We start from the raw sequence: 19988 nt of genomic DNA on the forward strand, positions 1-19988 counted from the left end.
TTTTAACCTTTTGGATTGAGATGTGGACTCCTATAGAGCAGCTACACACAATAACACCCACAGAAATCTTTCTAGATCTTCCAGAATCCGTACCTATTCCAGATGTATTTATTTGGATTCCGTGCTTCCAACTAAAACGGTCTGTTTTTATTATTATTATTTTTATTTTTTTTTATTATTTTTATTATTTTTTATAGTTTTTATATTTTATTTTTATTTTATTTATTCCACCCACATGAATGTGAGTGTGAATGGTTGTTGGTCTGTCCCCTGTGATTGGCTGGCCACCAGTCCAGGGTGTACCCCGCCTTGCGCCCGAATTTTTATTTTTATTTTTATTTTTATTTTTATTTTTATTTTTATTTTTATTTTTATTTTTATTTTTATTTTTATTTTTATTTTTATTTTTATTTTTATTTTTATTTTTATTTTTTCAAAAACCACTTACGGGTGGATAAGGAGGATAGGAGTTGATAATAAAAGAATAATGTTTTTGGAAAGCGAATTGAAGCATTTAGGAGCTACTGGCAGCTCATGAGCCACTGGTTGAAGACCCCTGACTTTGTGTGTATGAACTCATAGTGGTAACGTCAGCAACGCTGGTGCGGTGGAGCTCAGGTGAAGCCAGGCTTGTGGACTTGTTTCCGACCTCGTCAACCCGAGGAGGATCACTCATTGTCGGACACACTTTGTCAGAGCAATGTTGGTGCATTGATGGACAGCGTGTTCGATATTAATGCACCTTTCTCAACTAATCAACTATTTCTACTAAGTTGCATGAATTGTGGCAATTTTTAAGGTCTCTGGGTTGTATGGAAAGCTGCCCAGCACTTCCATAAATTAAATAACGCAAGCCATTTTGTGTATGAAGGGCTGCAATCAGGTGTGAGATATCCAGACTATCTGCTGTTGACAGGAGCAAGCTGTGGACCTGCTTTAATATGCATGCAGCCGCTCTGTGTTTTACATCCGACTGTTGCATAATGCACGCAGACGTTCCCCCACATGCTAGCCGCAGGCTTCCATTCCATAAGAATGCACCTCCTCTTTGGAAATGAAGCACTTTCATCACAGCTAATAGCTTTCAAGTAACCAGCGGAACATCTTCAAGTGGCAATGATGGCTGTTTTAGCCGTTAGCTAAGCAACCGTGGCATTGTTGGTAAAAGTAGTAAAGTAGCATCATTAAAGCATTAGCATGGAACTGCATATTTTGTGTTAAATGAAATATATAATATCCACAGAAATGTAAAATGTAAAAATGTACTAATATACATTAGCATCATGTTAGCATCACAACATTCCGTGCTTTCATCACTTATTGTTAACAAAAACATTCATATACGTTTTATATTTGGTGTTACAAATTCATTCATTTTCTACCGCTTATCCTCACGAGGGTCGCTGAGGGTGCTGGAACCTAAAATAAAGTATAAAAACAATAAAAAAATAAAAAATAATAAAAATAATCAAATAATAAAAATAATAAAAAATTATACAAAATTATAAAAATAATTAAAAAATAATAAAATAATAATAATAATAAAAACAGACCGTTTTAGTTGAAAGCACTGAATCCAAATAAATACAGCTGGAATAGGTACGGATTCTGGAAGATCTAGAAAGATTTCTGTGGGTGTTATTGTGTGTAGCTGCTCTATAGGAGTCCACATCTCAATCCAAAAGGTTAAAAAAAGAGCATATTAAATCAGTTTTAAATGGACATGAAAAAACATTGGGAGAGGAGAAACTGGGCAAATGGAGCCAAGTGGAGACTGTGGACTATTGTTGTACTTGACCAAGTCAATTGGCTTATAGACAAACAACCATTCACACTCGCATTCATACCTATGGACAATTTGGAGTCGATAATTAACCTAGCATGTTTTTGGAATATGGGAGGAAACCGGAGTACCCGGAGAAAACATGCCAACTCCACGCAGAGATGACCGAGGGTGGGTTTGAACTCGGGTCTACTAGCTGTGAGGTCTGCACGCTAACCACTCGACCGCCGTGCAGCCCTGTGTTACAAATGTTACTGTTTTTCTGCACTGTAACAATTTTAAAAATAATTTTCCCTCATTGTGCGATAACTAGCTAGCTTTATTAGCCACCGCAGGCTACCCACAGTCTGGGTGTAGAAATGTTAAAGGCCAATTTCTTTCAAGCCCCATACTGTTATCCATCTGACGCCAAAGCTTTCTGACCTGCAGGAGTCGGTCAAAAATACCAAGTGACATTTTGCATACGAATAATTGAAGCAGGGTGGGCTTCGACCCCCCCGTGCCCTTTTACGTGCACGTGTTGCCTCACGATTGCGTTTGGAAAATGAGAATATTAAAGGTTCTCGTGAGCAAAGTCGCTTGGAACTGAGAGGTGAAGTTCCTATAATGACTTGACCTTTCTTTGAAGCAATGACATCACATAAACTGTACGACTTGACTTCTCCTTCTGATTACTAATGAGCTGATTCCTAGTCATCCCATTCCATACGTGGATAATTGCCACTTCGTTTCTTATTCTGGGGATTTAAACAAGGATTTCTGATGGAGTGTAAAAGTCCCCCAAGATACAAAAGTGACTTTTTAATAGTGGCCTAACAATAATGAGAACATGGAGCTCGTTTATGAGAACCATCAGAACCAATCATCTCCCTCACTTGTTTGCTCCCCTTTGAGAGAAGTTGCGGCTTTTTGTAACATCATGAAGTAAAACCTTGTGGATTCCTTGTGGACACGGGTCAATGCAGTAAAGTGGAGACTGTGGAGTCTAAGTGAAACAGACATGGAAAATAAACATGAAGGAGGAGACTGAGGGCGGCGAGAACACGGGCCAATGCAATAAAGCGGAGACTGTGCAGTCTAAGTGAAACAGACATGGAAAAAAATATTAAGGAGGAGACTGAGGGCGGCGAGAACACGGGCCAATGCAATAAAGCGGAGACTGCGGAGTCTAAGTGAAACAGACATGGAAAAAAAACATTAAGGAGGAGACTGAGGGCGGCGAGAACACGGGCCAATGCAATAAAGCGAAGACTGCGGAGTCTAAGTGAAACAGACATAGAAAAAAAACATTAAGGAGGAGACTGAGGGCGGCGAGAACACGGGCCAATGCAATAAAGCGGAGACTGCAGAGTCTAAGTGAAACAGACATGGAAAAAAATATTAAGGAGGAGACTGAGGGCGGTGAGAACACGGGCCAATGCAATAAAGCGGAGACTGCGGAGTCTAAGTGAAACAGACATGGAAAATAAACATTAAGGAGGAGACTGAGGGTGGCGAGAACACGGGCCAATGCAATAAGCGGAGACTGCGGAGTCTAAGTGAACCAGAAATGGAAAAAATCATTAAGGAGGAGACTGAGGGTGGTGAGAACACCGGCCAATGCAATAAAGTGGAGACTGTGCAGTCTAAGTGAAACAGACATGGAAAAAAATATTAAGGAGGAGACTGAGGGCGGCGAGAACACGGGCCAATGCAATAAAGCGGAGACTGCGGAGTCTAAGTGAAACAGACATGGAAAATAAACATTAAGGAGGAGACTGAGGGCGGCGAGAACATGGGCCAATGCAATAAAGTGGAGACTGCGGAGTCTAAGTGAACCAGACATGGAAAATAAACATTAAGGAGGAGACTGAGGGCGGCGAGAACACGGGCCAATGCAATAAAGCGGAGACTGCGGAGTCTAAGTGAAACAGACATTAAAAAAAACATTAAGGAGGAGACTGAGGGCGGCGAAAACACGGGCCAATGCAATAAAGCGGAGACTGCGGAGTCTAAGTGAAACAGACATAGAAAATAAACATTAAGGAGGAGAATGAGGGCGGCGAGAACACGGGCCAATGCAATAAGCGGAGACTGCGGAGTCTAAGTGAACCAGAAATGGAAAAAATCATTAAGGAGGAGACTGAGGGTGGTGAGAACACCGGCCAATGCAATAAAGTGGAGACTGTGCAGTCTAAGTGAAACAGACATGGAAAAAAATATTAAGGAGGAGACTGAGGGCGGCGAGAACACGGGCCAATGCAATAAAGCGGCGACTGCGGAGTCTAAGTGAAACAGACATAGAAAAAAAAACATTAAGGAGGAGACTGAGGGCGGCGAGAACACGGGCCAATGCAATAAAGCGGAGACTGCGGAGTCTAAGTAAAACAGACATGGAAAATAAACATTAAGGAGGAGACTGAGGGCAGCGAGAACACGGGTCAATGCAATAAAGCGGAGACTGCGGAGTCTAAGTGAAACAGACATAGAAAAAAAAACATTAAGGAGGAGACTGAGGGCGGCGAGAACACGTGTCAATGCAGTAAAGTGGAGACTGCGGAGTCTAAGTGAAACAGACATGGAAAAAAAACATTAAGGAGGAGACTGAGGGCGGCGACAACACGGGCCAATGCAATAAAGCGGAGACTGCGGAGTCTAAGTGAAACAGACATAGAAAATAAACATTAAGGAGGAGACTGAGGGCGGCGAGAACACAAGCCAATGCAATAAAGCGGAGACTGCGGAGTCTAAGTGAAACAGACATGGAAAATAAACATTAAGGAGGAGACTGAGGGCGGCGAGAACACGTGTCAATGCAGTAAAGTGGAGACTGCGGAGTCTAAGTGAAACAGACATGGATAAAAAACATTAAGGTGAGACGGAGGGCAGCGAGAACATGGGCCAATGCAATAAAGCGGAGACTGCGGACTGTAAGTGAAACAAACATGGAAAAAAAAACATTAAGGAGGAGACTGAGGGCGGTAAGAAAATAGACTGTACCTTTGTATACTGCCCTGTGCAACAGAAATACAAGAGATCACTGGGGAGGCAAGAATAACAAGAAAACGATCCTCTGCAGCAAAGTGGAGACTATGGAGCGTATAACTGCATCAACAGTGTAAGCTAAGGCTAGCATGTGTGTTTTTGTCATTTGCCGTGTATCCCCAATGTTACTACTGCTACTGCTAAGCACCACACAGGGAAAAAAGGTCTAGAAAGGGTCTTTGATGAAACAAAGACTGTCATTAAAGGACGTTATCAACAAGCGCTGCTGTTCCTAATCCACACTCCAGCCAATCCTCCCTGCGAGACAACCTCAGCTGCAGAATTATTTATGAAGGAAAACAACAGAAAAAGCCACCATATTTCATTTTCTTTCTGCAAGGCTGCGAGCCACAATCATTCCAAAGGATGTGACTAGACAGACAGAAGCATAGAGAGGAATATAATAAAAAGATAAAACAGCACGCAACTGCACACAAATGCGTTTGAGACAGACAGACAGATTAGAAAGGCGCCAATCTCTAACATGCACAAAGACATAAAGTGGGATCACACACTCGGAATGTTGCAATAAAAGAGTGGATCGTGTTTGCTGAAGCAGGTGGATCGTTTGTTTTTGGCAAACAGCCGCACGCAACTGCGAGATGCGGTGTGTGTGGGGGGGCTGTTGCAATTAATCCCAGCATGCTCCATGAGAAAACAAAGTTTTTCCTGTGAAGGCCACATCGTCAAAAATGAAATGATTCATTCATTTTCTACCGCTTATCCTCACAAGGGTCGCTGGGGTGCTGGAGCCTATCCCAGCTGTCTTCGGGCGAGACTGGTCGCTAGCCAATCACAAGGCACATACAGACAAACAACCATTCACACTCACATTCATACCTATGGACAATCTCAACTTTTTCCTACTAATATCCTAATATTACATTATTCTTGGAATTAATTAATTCTAATTAATTCTTCCAATTAACCTAGCATGTTTTTTGGAATGTGGGAGGAAACCGGAGTACCCGGAGAAAACCCATGCATGCAAACTCCACACAGAGATGGCCGAGGGTGAACCCAGGTCTCCTAGCTGTGAGGTCTGCGTGCTAACCACTCGACCGCCGTGCAACAAAGTATGCAATGAAAGGATATTTTATGAAGCGAAACTTATAGATAGGATTTCCACATATCTTTTTGGAATATTACAACTTTGCATTGATGCACTGCATGTCTAAAATTAATGCACCCTTCCCCTTTAATATTACGTGTTTATTCTAAAAAATATTGCTAATTTTTTTAAATATTTAAAATATTAATTAATTTCAAATTATTCTCGTAAAATTTTGTTTACAATTTCTGTTGTTTTTTGCTCCCAAGTATTTCAACTGTCTTTGGGTACATGTTCTTGTTGTAATATTATGACTTTATTGCTATAATGTTATATTTTTGCCAACATTATTTTGTTGTGTTTTAGCCTCATAATATATATTTTTTTAAATCTCAACTTTATGCTACTAATATCCTAATATTACATTATTCTTGTAAAATTCTAACTTTTTCCTGTTGGATCCTGTTGATTTTTTTTCTGTTAATATTTGGACTTTATCCTCCAATATGTACTGCTGCCCCCCCCAGGGCCACACTTTGGACACCCCTGCTTTAAGTCGTGAGAAAAGCCAGGACTGATTACATAAAAAATACAAGTCCATGTTGTCGTCTTGCTGTGCTTCCTGCTCACTGAGCCCCCAAGCTGGTGGATGTGGACCACTTGGCAGGAAATGAGAGCAAATTGATTGGGGGACAGATGGACCAGAGGACGCCATCATGGCAGCAAGAAAGCAGTGAGAAAACGAGACCAGCATATGTGGCAGCTGACAAAACATTTCAGCTACCATTTTTTTTGGAGAGTATTTTCCCACGGGACAATAGTATAGGGCGGTACAGTACTGCTTCCATTGCAGTATAGATTTACTAAGCTGCACAGTGACTACTCTAAAGTGTTTGCTATTTCTAATATTGCCGAAATGCTTGGCTTTGCTGGGATATTGTCTTCCACAAACTGAGACATTTAACATGATGTGTATCCACTCGCACCTTCTGTGTCTTCTTATGTAATCCTTCCAAGAAACAAAGCGCGGGGAGGAACACAAACACTTTCGCCTTCTTACACTTGTCTCTCCAAAGAGTCCGGGACAGACAAAATCTGTCGCAAGATATTTTTAGACTTTCTCGTTCAATCCTCTTCTCGACAAACCTGAGAAAACATGAGACGGGATGCAGCGGGAAGTTCATGGCCACGCTTCCTTACTTATGTCACACACGTGTTTAGCATTCAATTGAGTCATTAGGGGAGCGCTGAATTCATTCAGGGTTATTTCACCAAGGTATATAATAATATTAAATATTAATAATATTTAATAATAATATGAGATATTAATAATAATGTTAGTAATCAAAAAATGTTTATTATTAAATATTATTATTAATATTATTAATTATTTGATATTATTATTAAATAATAATAATTAAATATTATTAATATTTAATATTATTATAAAATATTATTAATACTTAATATTAACCAGTAACATATTATTAATTATTTGATATTATTATTAAATAATAATTAAATATTATTAATATTTAATATTATTATAAAATATTATTAATACTTAATATTAACCAGTAACATATTATTAATATTTATTATTATTATAAAATATTATTATTATTAATATTTAATATTATTATTAGTAATATTTCATAAAATATTATTAATATTTCATATTATAATAAAATAGTATTAGTAGTAATATTTAATATTAATAATTCATTCATTCATTTTCTACCGTTTTATTGTATAATAATATTAAATGTTAATAATATTCTATAATGATATGAAATATTAATAATATTGTATAATAATATGAAATAGTATTAATATTTACTGATTAATATTAAATATTAATAATATTACAGGTCCATTATTGTAGAATAATTTTAAATACCAAATCTAGCCTTGACGCTGGAATTTAGACTTAGTAAGCTCTACTGTCTGTAGCTTTAATGCTAATGAGCTGTTTGTCCACACCTCTCCAAGACAAAGTGGTACTGTCCACTTTGATGTATACACTGTAACTCTGCACTGGTCCAATGTAATACATGCCATTCTTTTAAGAAGTGTAGCAAAGCCTGTTTTTTTTAACATCGCAAACACGATTGTCTCACAAATTGAAACCAGTAAAATTACATGTTCAATACAACACATCCTATATTATTATACATATGTATAATAATTTATAATAATCTATTTAAGAAGCACTGCTGGAACTAAAACACTTTTGGATAATAGAGCACCTTTACAGATCTTTACAGTTGCGGGATTAAATATTAATTTAAAGTAAATATTGTAAATTGTTTAAAAAATATGTAGCTGAGTGAAATGACTGAATGATATAATAAAACAAAGCCAATCATAAACAATACCTCTCTGACAACCGAGCATGATTATGTCAATCAAGGCATATTTACGATGTGTGTGTGTGCCAGGGTGGGCGTTCTAGCATGAATTTCATGAGGTGCTTACAGCTTTGATAGCAATGATCCTTCAAGTCACACACACACACACACACACACGTTATGGAGGTGAGAGATGATTGGCTGTGCAATAAATGGCTCGTTAAGCTGTGGAATATCTGAAGGCCTCAAACAACTTCTCCACTCAATGGCCACTCAGGAAAAACCTTTGTCATCAAAGGAGATGACTCATGTTAATGACTCGTCTTACCACTCTTACACACACACACACACACACACACACACACACACACACACAGGCGGTGTTACGGGGGAGCTATATGAGTATTATTTTATGTGTGACAAAGGCCTTCACAATAAAAGGTGGATATAAACATGACATCAAGTAGCCAGTGTAGACTACAGTTCAGTAACATCTCGTATTGCTGAAAACTGTATTTATATTTTACTTTATTTACAACATTTGTTTGCTTAAATATGCATTTTTGGACTAATAATAAGCAGTAATTAAGAATTAAAAGCTATTAAACCCCAAAGTTTCACCACCATAAATCAGTTGACTTGAAATTTCTCATACATCAACTATAACTTTAGGGTGTTTAGCAGAATCATGACAAACTTTGGGGGCGGCACGGCGGTCGAGTGGTTAGCGCGCAGGGTTCAATTCCACCCACGGCCATCTCTGCGTGGGTTTACTCCGGGTACTCCGGTTTCCTCCCACATTCCAAAAACATGCTAGGTTAATTGGCGTTAATTCCAAATTGTCCATAGGTATGAATGTGAGTGTGAATGGTTGTTTGTCTATATGTGCCCTGTGATTGGCTGGCCACCAGTCCAGGGTGTACCCCGCCTCTCGCCCGAAGACAGCTGGGATAGGCTCCAGCATAAACAACACAAATATGGTTGTTTTACATGAAAATAACTATTTATTTACTAATATAACACCATTAACTATTTACAAATTTCACATTTGGAACTGAGACCCGGGTTCAATTCCGCCCTCGGCCATCTCTGTGTGGAGTTTGCATGTTCTCCCCGTGCATGCGTGGGTTTTCTCCGGGTACTCCGGTTTCCTCCCACATTCCAAAAACATGCTAGGTTAATTGGCGTTAATTCCAAATTGTCCATAGGTATGAATGTGAGTGTGAATGGTTGTTTGTCTATATGTGCACTGAACAGACGGGTTTGTTTTTTTGGACATATTTTCTGGACATTTTTAATACAAGGCTGCACGGTGGCGGCGTGGTTAGCATGTTGACCACACAGTCAGGAGATCGAGAAGACCTGGGTTCGACTCTATAGGTGACCTGTGATTGGTTGGCGACCACTTCAGCTAGGATAGGCTCCAGCATACTCTGGCATAAAAATAGAATGGATGATTTTTTTTTTTTAAATGTATGACCTTCCATGAATTCCAATGTCATTTCAATGTCAAACTCTAATGTTTGAGGATCCAGAAGAATACGCATCAGTTGCCAAGCGCCTGTCTTTTAATTGTGCGACGCATGTAGCAATCATCAGGGGACACGAGGAGCTTATTTGCACATGGCGACACATTAAGAGTGAACTTCCTGTTTATTCAAGACGGTGGCGCTTATCCTTTAAAACCTCTTTACGCTCACTCCCGTTGATCACACCTCTGCGCTGCGCCTCCTTTTACGCTTCTCCGCGCCTCTAATTGACTTTTTGGACAGGCGGCTTGCTCTGAGATAAAAGATGTTCTGCATCAAAGTGCCGCCATCCCGACCTCGCTTCGCTTCCTCGCTCAAGTGATCACGATGAGATGCATCGGGCACGCAGGGGTCAGCGTGGCACCGAGGGGTTAATGATGTGCCGCTCGGCTTCGGGATTTTTCATTCAAAGTCCCAGAAGATAAACGCTTTCATGCGCTATTTGCACTTTAGCTGTTTATTTAAAGCACATTCATCGGATTCTGCCATGAAGACGCACACTTGCCATGAAAAAAAAAAAAAAAAAAAAAAACTACAAAACGTGTGAAGTATCCTGGAGTGCAGAGGCGGCTCTCAGAGAACATTCCAGAGATCATTTCACTTCACTTCTGCTGCTTCCTTTTCATCTTTTACACTTCCTGTGAGAGCACATCAGAAATAAATACCCCATCTCCACGTGCTTATTCACTTTGTTAGGTCCACCTGGGTAGAACTCGCTCACTTTCACCATTTCATCACATGACCGAAGAACATTAGCTTCGCCCCCTATGGGTTGGGGGGCACAATGGTTTGGGAGACACGCAGTAAAATATCCTCACTTTCTTCATCTTTAAACAAATGCTTAATGACGTGTGGGGAGTTAGTTGCTAGGGCGGCCATGTTTTTTAATGCAGCCCTCCCATATATTATCTGTTCTTTAAAAATACACCACATCGGACACAATCCCAATTGTGAAGGTCCGATCAGCACATGCCTACTTTATTCTCATAATATTTTGACTTTATTCCCAACCTAATTTTCCCACCAAAATTGCTTTAATATGTCATGATAATAATGATAATTTAATATTCATTCATTTTCTACTGCTTATCCTCACAAGGGTCGTTGAGGGTGCTGGAGCCTATCCCAGCTGTCTTCGGACCAGAGACGGGGTACACCCTGGACTGGTGGCCAGCCAATCACAGGGCACAATATAATAATATTATAAGAATATATAATTATATATATTATAAATATATATTTGGCAACTCCAAATTGTCCATAGGTATGAATGTGAGTGTGAATGGTTGTTTGTCTATATGTGCCCTGTGATTGGCTGGCCACCAGTCCAGGGTGTACCCCGTTCTCTTGCCCAAAGACAACTGGGATAGGCTCCAGCATAAACAACACAAAAATGGTTGTTTTACATGAAAATAACTATTTATTTACTAATATAACACTATTAACTATTCACAAATTTCACATTTGGAACTGAGACTCGGGTTCAATTCCGCCCTTGGCCATCTCTGTGTGGAGTTTGCATGTTCTCCCCGTGCATGCGTGGGTTTTCTCCGGGTACTCCGGTTTCCTCCCACATTCCAAAAACATGCTAGGTTAATTGGCGACTCCAAATTGTCCATAGGTATGAATGTGAGTGTGAATGGTTGTTTGTCTATATGTGCCCTGAACAGACGGGTTTGTTTTTTGGACATATTTTCTGGACATTTTTAATACAAGGCTGCACGGTGGCGGCGTGGTTAGCATGTTGACCACACGGTCAGGAGATCGAGAAGACCTGGGTTCGAAAAGCGGTAGAAAATGAATGAATGAATGAAGAAATATATATTATTATAATATATAATAATATAACAAATAATAGTCATAATAATTACATGATTTCCCTCCTAATAGTACAAGATTATTCTTGTAAAATTGCGACTTGGATATTGTATTGAATTGTATTGTATTGAAAGCACACATACTGTAGTTTGGCTGTGCTGATGCGGCCATGTTGCCTGAAAGAGTCTACATCGGTCGGGGTAGTTCCAGGTAGACCCCAGCCTGGGTAACATTGGCGCCACAGAAACGAAGCTGGTGTGATGAGTTGTGGTGAGACAGAAACAAGAAGCCCGAGGCAGAAAGATGCTCATCTAAATTGCAGAGTATCTTTTCAGACAGCGGTTTTGCACACGTCAATGCAACCACACGCAGGCACAGTAAAAAAAAAAAACATGCAAAATGTTGCCTTATATGTCTTACTCTTAGTCGATAATCCCTCATTCCGTGTACATGCATCATTCCGTGATGAATGACACATGTTGCCTTTAGAGGTCATGGGAAAAAAAAGCATCTTTGCTTGTTTTGTTTGTCTTTAGACAAATTTCTTTCTCTGTTTGACCAATCAAACACTCAGCGGTGAACACAGCATCTCTAGTGAGTGGAGGAAATTGGAGGTTAACTAGTTAGCACGGTAGCTCGCTATATGCTATATGCTATATGCTAATTCTTTCCCTGCAGTGATCCCGTAGCCTTTGCATTATGATGCAAACAAAGAGGGACACAGCTAGAATAATAAACAGCCAGCAAAGAATAATAGCAGTGTAAAGGTGACTATGGGGGTGTTATTTCATGTCTGCATGACTCTAATAATACTGACAACTGTATTTAGAAAGCCATAAACAGGTTTGATATGCTTTAACTATGAAAATATTCATTCATTTTCAACCGCTTTTTCCTCACGAGGGGTGCTGGAGCCTATCCCAGCTGTCTTCGGGCGAGAGGCGTGGCACAGCCAATCACAGGGCACATATAGACAAACAACCATTCACACTCACATTCATACCTATGGACAATTTGGAGTCGCCAATTAACCTAGCATGTTTTTGGAATGTGGGAGGAAACCGGAGTACCTGGAGAAAACCCACGCGTGCACGGGGAGAACATGCAAACTCCACACATAGATGCCCGAGGGTGGAATTGAACCCTGGTCTCCTAGCTGTGAGGTCTGTGCACTAACCACTAGCCCTATGAAAATATTCTATTTATTAATACTGAATCCGACTTTACTTTTCGCAGTTGGGTCTGGAACCAATTAATGGAGATAAAATATGAGTAATATATAAAATATATGGATATTATAACGGGAGTCAAGATTGCTCCAGAGGGGAAAGGCATGTATGAAAATATTCTTGGTCGTCAGAACTTCGGAACGGTGTTATTTTCTCACTGTTCGACTTTTGGTGTGAATCTGGCACCCTTATTGATAATGCTTGTGAATTCCATGCTATGGAATGCTATGCTAAGCGTGCCAAGTCAATTCAACTCAATGAAATTGCTGAGTTTGACACGTTTGACTCCATGACTAATGAGGTCATTATCACCATCTTTCCCTGTCAAGAAGAGGTCGGTTTGGGCAAAGGGCAAAGGTTGCAGCGGGAGTGAGCAGGGGTGCGGATGATGTAACATTTGCAAACATGAAACATTATCCCCCCCCCCCCAAGCTAGGAAAGCACGATTGTGATCTGTGACGCTCGGCTGAATTTACAGCCCAGCGGTGATCTGTGGACACGGGAGATTAAGAGGTTTGCAGGCGTGTGCCAACCTCAGAAGAGCTTTTGTATTCCAAATATGTACGGCGGATTCACAACACAATGGCGGAAAGTCGAGGAAGTGTCTGAAAGCACGCAATGAGTCAAAAGACGGGCGGCGGCGTGCCTCTTTAATGGAATATGCGTGTTCGCCGCGCGCTGCGTTTTCTTTGCATCAATTACCTCAAAGTGGCGAGTGGGCTCTCGTATGAGTCGTGACTTTATTGCTGTTCGAGTCCATGTTGGACCTCGGAGCAAGGTGGAGAATCCAAATGGAAGCAGGAACGCTGCAGGCCTTACATCACATTCATATGCGATGGGATGTTCTTGCTGTATATTTTTATGTACCCCGCCTCTCGCCCGAAGATAGCTGGGATAGGCTCCAGCACCCCACCATGAGGGTAAGCGGTAGAAAATAATGAATATATATATTTATATATTTTTATATTATTTATTATATTATTATGTTATCATTATTATCATGTTATATTAAAGTAATTTTGGGGGGAACATTAGGAATAAATTGGGAATAAAGTCAAAATAAAATTATGAGAATAAAGCAGGGATGTGCCGATCCGATCTTCACAATTGGGAAGCAGGAACGCTGCAGGCCTTACATCACATTCATATGCGATGGGATGTTCTTGCTGTATATTTTTATGTACCCCGCCTCTCGCCCGAAGACAGCTGGGATAGGCTCCAGCACCCCCTGTGAGGATAAGCGGTAGAAAATGAATGAATGAATATATATAATTATATATTTTTATATTATTTATTATATTATTATCATTATCATGTTATATTAAAGCAATTTTGGGGGGAACATTAGGAATAAATTAGGAATAAATTGGGAATAAAGTCAAAATAAAATTATGAGAATAAAGCAGGGATGTGTCGATCCGATCTTCACAATTGGGAAGCAGGAACGCTGCAGGCCTTACATCACATTCATATGTGATGGGATGTTCTTACTGTATATTTTTATGTACCCCGCCTCTCGCCCGAAGACAGCTGGGATAGGCTCCAGCACCCCCCGCAACCCTCTTGAGGAAAAGCGGTAGAAAATGAATGAATGAATATATTTAATTATATAGTTTTATATTATATAATCATTATTATCATGTTAAAATAAAGCAATTTTGGGGGGAACATTAGGAATAAATTAGGAATAAATTGGGAATAAAGTCCAAATATTATGATATATATTTTGAGAATAAAGCAGGGATGTGCCGATCCGATCTTCACAATTGGGAAGCAGGAACGCTGCAGGCCTTACATCACATTCATATGCGATGGGATGTTCTTGCTGTATATTTTTATCCCATGATGAAAAAAAAATAGGTATTGATGACCGGCAAATCCATTTTCCCTGCCATCCCAGTACGACTGTTCATTATGAATTATGAATTCACTTCTGTCACTAGCAGCTCGCACAATTAAGACAGCATCCAGCGGAGCGGAGCACAAACGCTTCTACAGTGAAGAAAATAAGTATTTGAACACCCTGCTATTTTGCTATTTCTCCCACTTAGAAATCATGGAGGGGTCTGAAATTTTCATCGTAGGTGCATGTCCACTGTGAGAGAGATAAACTAAAAAGAAAAATCCAGAAATCACAATGCATGATTTTTTAACAATTTATTTGTGTGATACAGCTGCAAATAAGTATTTGAACACCTGAGAAAATGAATGTTAATATTTGGTACAGTAGCCTTTGTTTGCTATTACAGAGGTCAAACGTTTCCTGTAGTTTTTCACCAGGTTTGCACACACTGCAGGAGGGATCTTGGCCCACTCCTCCACACAGATCTTCTCTAGATCAGTCAGGTTTCTGGGCTGTCGCTGAGAAACACGGAGTTTGAGCTCCCTCCAAAGATTTTCGATTGGGTTCAGGTCTGGAGACTGGCTGGGCCATGCTAGAACCTTGATATGCTTCTTACGGAGCCACTCCTTGGTTTTCCTGGCTGTGTGCTTCGGGTCGTTGTCGTGTTGGAAGACCCAGCCACGACCCATCTTCAATGCTCTGACAGAGGGAAGGAGGTTGTTCCCCAAAATCTCACAATACACGGCCCCAGTCATCCTCTCTTTAATGCAGTGCACTCGTCCTGTCCCATGTGCAGAAAAACACCCCCAAAGCATGATGCTACCACCCCCATGCTTCACAGTAGGGATGGTGTTCTTCGGATTGTACTCTTCATTCTTCTTCCTCCAAACACGCTTATTGGAATTATGACCAAAAAGTTCTATTTTGGTCTCATCTGACCATAAAACTTTCTCCCATGACTCCTCTGTATCATCCAAATGGTCATATGCAAACTTAAGACGGGCCTTGACATGTGCTGGTTTAAGCAGGGGAACCTTTCGTGCCATGCATGATTTCACATCATGACGTCTTAGTGTATTACCTACAGTAACCTTGGAAACGGTGGTCCCAGCTCTTTTCAGGTCATTGACCAAGTCCTGTCGTGTAGTTCTGGGCTGATTCCTCACCTTTCTTAGAATCATTGAGACCCCACGAGGTGATATCTTGCATGGGGCTCCACTCCGATTGAGATTGACCGTCATGTTTAGCTTCTTCCATTTTCTAATGATAGCTCCAACAGTGGACCTTTTTTCACCAAGCTGCTTGGTAATTGCTCCGTAGCCCTTTCCAGCCTTGTGGAGGTGTACAATTTTGTCTCTGGTGTCTTTGGACAGCTCTTTGGTCTTCGCCATGTTACAAGTTAAAGTCTTACTGATTGTATGGGGTGGACAGGTGTCTTTATGCAGCTAACGACCTCAAACAGGTGCATCTGATTCAGGATGATACATGGAGTGCAGGTGGACTTCTAATGGGCAGACTAACAGGTCTTTCAGGGTCAGAATTCTAGATGATACACAGGTGTTCAAATACTTATTTGCAGCTGTATCACACAAATAAATTGTTAAAAAATCATGCATTGTGATTTCTGGATTTTTCTTTTTAGTTTATCTCTCTCACAGTGGACATGCACCTACGATGAAAATTTCAGACCCCTCCATGATTTCTAAGTGGGAGAAATAGCAAAATAGCAGGGTGTTCAAATACTTATTTTCTTCACTGTATATGTGTGTCGCTTCAAACGGCCATAAAATAGAAGGGCTGGATGGGGGGGTGGGGGGGTCTATTTACCACTGGTGTATGCTATTGTATGTTATTGTATCATATTTACCATTCTCTTATTGATCCATGTGACCTTTATTGTAATGTCTTCCATCCACACACGTGTATTACAGATACTACTTACTTACTGTAATATAACATATTGCTACAATAATATAAGACGCCCATGTCTGTAGCTGACTGACAAATAGTTGCTAGAGCTACGGGCTGCTTTTTTGAGCATGCTTGACATTTAAACCCTCCCAACGAGGCATTCGGTCCTCAGCTTGATGTTGATTTGTAGACTTTAATGATGATTTAGCCTAAAAGTGTCATTTTAATTAGGTCCTCTGTTTTCAAATGAAGAGGCTACATTCATTAAAACAGCTTCTCACTTGTGTTTAGTATGGAATCATATTAAAAAAAAACACAAGATTATTAGCATCAGTGCTTAAAGGTCAGAAATTATATTATTTATTGAATAAGTTGGCTGCACGGTGGACGAGTGGTTAGCGCGCAGGCCTCACAGCTAGGAGAACCAAGTTCAATTCCACCCTCGGTGGGCATGTTCTACCCGTGCATGCGTGGGTTTTCTCCGGGTACTCCGGTTTCCTCCCACATTCCAAAAACATGCTAGGTTAATTAGCGACTCCAAATTGTCCATAGGTATGAATGTGAGTGTGAATGGTTGTTTGTCTATATGTGCCCTGTGATTGGCTGGCCACCAGTCCAGGGTGTACCCCGCCTCTTGTTCAAAGACAGCTGGGATAGGCTCCAGCACCCCCATGACCCTTGTGAAGATAAACGGTAGAAAATGAATGAATGAATAATTATATATTTTTATAATATAATATAATATAATATAATATAATATAATATAATATAATATAATATAATATAATATAATATAATATAATATAATATAATATAATATAATATAATATAATTATTATCATGTTATATTAAAGCAATTTTGGGGGAACATTGGGAATAAATTGGGAATAAATTGGGAATAAAGTCCAAATATTATAATATATATCATGAGAATAAAGTAGGGATGTGCCGATCCGATCTTCACAATTGGGATCAGGATCCGATCTGAACAGATAATATATGGAAGGGCCTCTCACCCGAAGACAGCTGGGATAGGCTCCAGCACCGACCCTCGTGAGGATAAGCGGTAGAAAATGAATGAATGAATGGATGAATGATACAACGAGGGAGCGATAATCAAACCCCAATATCCCGCAATCTTCGCACATTATACTGATTTTCCTTGGAATGCCGAACAAAATGATAGATTTCCATTAGTGGTTGTATATCTATATCTACGTATATCTATATCTATATCTATATCTATATCTATATAATACGTAGCCCCATGCCTCAAGTCTTCATGCAAACCATCTGCATGCATCCCTACTGATGGATACGGTCGTATCGAAGATCAATGGACCTCGCCGGTCCTGATGAGACGTGCGTTACAGTGTGGGTAGCGTGTTGTCACTCACGGACAAATGAGTGGGAGTGCATTTTCTTTTCCGAAGGGGAGTAAAAGCTAATCAATGTGAAACGAGCGAGCATGTCAAAGAAACAGAAGACGGACAAATGGACTTGAACCTCGTAGACATGCAGACGGCCAAGGTGACATCTTATTATTACAACTTAGTTACATAAGAAAACTAAGAGTGCCATCTGTCACCACAAAGGATTATACCAGGATTTGAATTGATGATAAACTTACATAAGCAGAGATGGCGTCACGCCGCTTGGCGAGGTACGACGCCGCATGCTGACAGAACGTTTCCTGTCCCGAGGTCAAGAGACTGAAAACAAACGTCCATCCATACTATTTGTCCTTCTGATTGAGGACCCCGATTAGAAGACGGCGACACTTACAGCAGGTTTCATCCTTTAAAGGTGTTTGGGGGTGTCGGCCAATGAAACGAGTCGTTCATCTTAGACGGGACTCGGGCCGGAGAGCAAGCTTTGCTTCTTAGCACGGATTGTTTGACCAAGGTTGGGGAATTCGACACATTTCACAATTCCAACATTTCATCATCTAAGTAATTCCTCTCCGTTATCCTTCAGGGCAGACAATAAGCTAGTAATTCAATTCCAGTCATTTTTCCAAAAACAACCTCTTCAGTAGCGGCCATTTTTTCAAATCACACAGAATATTTAAACAGAAGATAACCTACCGAAGACCCGAGTTCAATTCCACCCTCGGTACTCCGGTTTCCTCCCACATTCCAAAAACATGCTAGGTTAATTAGCGACTCCAAATTGTCCATAGGTATGAATGTGAGTGTGAATGGTTGTTTGTCTATATGTGCCCTGTGATTGGCTGGCCACCAGTCCAGGGTGTACACCGCCTCTCGCCTGAAGACAACTGGAATAGACTCCAGCATTCCCCCGCAATGCTTGTGAGGATAATCGGTAAAAAATGTATGAATGAATGAAATAGAAAAACCGGCTGCACGGTGGTCGAGTGGTTAGCGCACAGACCTCACAGCTCCAAATTGTCCATAGGTATGAATGTGAGTGTGAATGGTTGTTTGACTATTGTTTGTCCTGTGATTGGCTGACCACCAGTCCAGGGTGTACATAGGTGTAGATGCTGGGATAGAAAACGAATGAATGAATGAATGAATGAATGAATGAATGAATGAATGAATGAATGAATAAATAACCTACCGAAAAAAAGATTACAAAAAAAATCCATGCATTTTTTATGCCGCTTGTCACAAAAGGCGGGACTACACATTGGACTTGTCTACCTTTTTCCATTCTTTAATAATCAGCAGTAGAACAAAGGCAAGTTTCAGGAAAATATCAGTTCCCAAGTATCTTCAGTATTAATAAATACAATATTTTCATAGTTAAAGCATATCAAACCTGTTTATGGCTTTCTAAATACAGTTGTCAGCATTATTAGAGTCATGTAGACATGAAATAACACCCCTATAGTCACCTTTACACTGCTATTATTCTTTGTTTGCATCATAATGCAGAGGCTACGGGATCACTGCAAGGAAGGAATTAGCATATAGCATATAGCGAGCTACCGCGCTAACTAGTTAACCTCCAATTTTCTTGATTTGCCTCCACTACTGTATTTGTTCTAAACTTAAGAAAGGGTTTCAAACGGAGTGGGGAAGAAGGGCAAAGTAAGAAGCCAAAAATTTACCACTTTCACACAAAATGGGAGGAGAGCTTGCTTTCACGATTTCATGAATGGTTGTTTGTCTATATGTGCCCTGTGATTGGCTGGCCACCAGTCCAGGGTGTACCCCGCCTCTCGCCCGAAGACAGCTGGGATAGGCTCCAGCACCCAATTGTGAGAAAAAAGAATAAATACGTTTTCTTAATCATGTTGGAGTTTATTGGAGTATATCAGTTACCGTGTTTCAAGGTTGGGTTTTTTCATTTCCCACTTTCCTAGAATGCAACACGAGACCAACCGATCACCAAATTCTCCATTGTTCCTCAAACCTACCGTTCACGTCAGGTTCGGTACGACTGAATACTGTTATACTTGCGATAAGCCTCCACAAATACGA

At 40.3% G+C, this 19988-nt stretch overlaps 1 protein-coding gene across 2 annotated transcripts in view; it reads right to left on the minus strand.

The window, feature by feature from the left end:
- Positions 1-19988, minus strand: part of chrm3a (cholinergic receptor, muscarinic 3a) — an 88443-nt gene that overhangs the window by 52903 nt on the left and 15552 nt on the right. The gene's annotated exons all lie outside the window — the stretch shown is intronic.

Source organism: Doryrhamphus excisus, linkage group LG20 (assembly GCF_037039965.1).
Source record: "Doryrhamphus excisus strain RoL-2023G ecotype Guam linkage group LG20, RoL_Dexc_Guam_v1.1, whole genome shotgun sequence".
In the NCBI taxonomy this organism is placed as follows: Eukaryota; Metazoa; Chordata; class Actinopteri; order Syngnathiformes; family Syngnathidae; genus Doryrhamphus; species Doryrhamphus excisus.